The sequence below is a fragment of the Selaginella moellendorffii genome, unplaced genomic scaffold (assembly GCF_000143415.4).
Source record: "Selaginella moellendorffii unplaced genomic scaffold, v1.0 SELMOscaffold_40, whole genome shotgun sequence".
Lineage (NCBI taxonomy): Eukaryota > Viridiplantae > Streptophyta > Lycopodiopsida > Selaginellales > Selaginellaceae > Selaginella > Selaginella moellendorffii.
Window position 1 is genome coordinate 284,384 of NW_003314301.1, and position 2,593 is coordinate 286,976.

The following is a 2,593-nucleotide window of genomic DNA, read 5'->3' on the forward strand; positions in this document are numbered from 1 at the left end:
TCAATAAAGACAATCGTTATCCAGAAAGATGCTTTCTTAAGTCAGCCACTGTAAATGGGATCTCTGAAGTTATGGCCTTCAAACCGAGGTAAATGCATCAATATCAGTTATTCGAGAAAAGCTTTATATGTGTTTCATATAGCAATGCTTGATTTTCTTAATAGTAGGGTTATTCCTACCTATTAATTCAATTGATCAAATAAAAATTTATAATTTATAAACACAAGATTAATCTTATTTCATATCAACCATTAGATGGTAGAATAAAAAATAATATACTAGAAAGTGTTTAACCAAGTTTATAAATAATAAACATGTTTATAAATAATAAATACAAGATTAATCTAAGACTATCCTAGAATATCCAAGCATATTCTAGGTATATTCACTACCATCCCAGTTTCTCTGCAAATTTGCTTAAGCAAACAAAAAAAAGACAAAAAAATGCAACTATGTTGTGTTATAATATAAAATGTGTGTGTCTAGCTAGTAGAAAGCTTTGGAGTTGGTCAACAGTAACTAATAATGGCACATAGAGATATTCCAACCATAAGGTAGCAAATGTTTAGCAAAGACTAACTAGTACAACTCCTTCTTTTCTCTCTATGTGTTCTCTCTCCTTGTCTCATTGTTAGTATTTGGAACAATATTTGGAATAAACCTTGGGAAGATGGACTATAGCTGCCAACAACAATAACAATGGCAAGCTTTAATGAGTGTAGGTCCAAATCCAATAACAACTATAGTGACTTGCAATTGAATTGGGTCTGAGGGGCACAAAGTAGGCCATGCAATAGCAAAAAGACATCTAGTGTGTGTGATGCAACAATTACAAACACTACCCAAATGAGTGTCCACAATTAACAATGAATTGAGACAAGTGCTAGTATTGTTGGCAAACTAATCATCACTGGGAAGATTATTTTTACAAGCCAGGAAATCTAGCAATCCCTACAAGTTACATCAATACCTTGTTGTCATCACCACCATCTTCAGCTTGAGCACCAATTTTCTTTCAACACGCATTTTCTCTTTCAATTTAGACAATGAGCTACAAGCCAGCTGTAACGCTCTTAAGTTTGGACTTCCCGGGAGGTCACCCAGCCCAGTACTATTCAAACCGATTGGAAAAGGGGGTGCACTCTTGTTCATGGGCCCTTTCCCTCTATATTTGAACCCCAACGGATCATCTCTCAAGTCGTTCCCTTTGGTTGCTTACACCAGCATCTGAGGAAACAGATTAGGTACCAGCCTATATATGGAATCTGTCAGACACAAGGCTTGCATAAGCAGGACAATTGCCTGCACAAGCTTAAGCCAAGCAAAAAGCAATGCAATTTTCATCTAACAAGTTGCACCAAAATCTAGAGTTATGCCATGGGCACAACAACATTAGTATATGGAGAAGTTTGTATTTCATGATGTTGAGGAGGAGGAAGAACTCTGTACTTGATGATGTTGAGGAGGAGGAAGACATAGAGAAAATTGCAAGAAAAAACCGCAAGGAGAAAAGAGAGAGTGAGCAGCCAAGATTAGATCCTCCCACAACAATTAACCAAGATAAACCAGTCTCTAATGCCAAAATAACTACCTTGGCTAAGCTTTTACACAAAAAGTGGAAACATGTGCTAAATCTGGAAACACAGCCCTACAACATTCTTCAAGACTTGGACAGCCAATGCTTGAATATCACATTCGCTCAACTCTCACTCATGTGTATAAAATAAATTATATTCATCCAGCATTTGCTGGGCAAGTACTAATTTAATTATATTGCAAGATGTATGTTTGAAAATTTGTATCTATAAAGATTATTTTGCAAGTCACAGATCTCAAACAGAGTCCCCTTTTAAAGCTAAGGTTACCAAAAAGAAAACTGTAGAAGTGTATGTTTCCTTGTAACTCATGCCACTTTTGCCCAAGCAAGGTGGCTGCCACCATTGCAAACTACTTATGGTGTTTGAGGATGAGGACAAGATCATTTCTTGAGATCCCAAGCTAGAGAATAAAAGTGGGAAGCAATTCCACATCAGCATCTACAATGTGCTGTGAGGCTGGGTTATGTGCATGTGCTTGTTTTGCATTGTGAAGCTGCCATTAGCAAGCAAAGAGCAACCGGGCTGTGTTAGCAAGAGATCAGGGAAGCATTGCACATGTTAGATATACTAAGTTTGTTCATTACACCCTTCTAGGGTAGTACAAACTTGCATAAAGCAGCAACACAACTCTTGCAATCTAGGGATGTCCACCACTTCCTAGGAAAGATCTTATTCCAAGACTCTTTGTTGTTTGGTAGTTGCTCTGGCTGACGAGCTGGGTGACAAAAAATTGACTTATTCCACACTGTGAGCTGCCCAGACGAACATCTGGGCAGTCTCAAAGGATTGCAAGATTGTGACAGTGATCCAAGTTCTCACTATCCTTCCTAGAACCTTTCATGTCTATGAGCTCAATGGACTTTGTCTAAACTTCAAAAGCTTAAGAGTTTTCTAAAGCATTGTTTCAAACTCCTTGATTCCATGTAGATTGTGGCAAGCAATGTCAGATCGAAAATCGAGGTGGAATCACCCATCCTCGGGGCAAGTCCGTGACC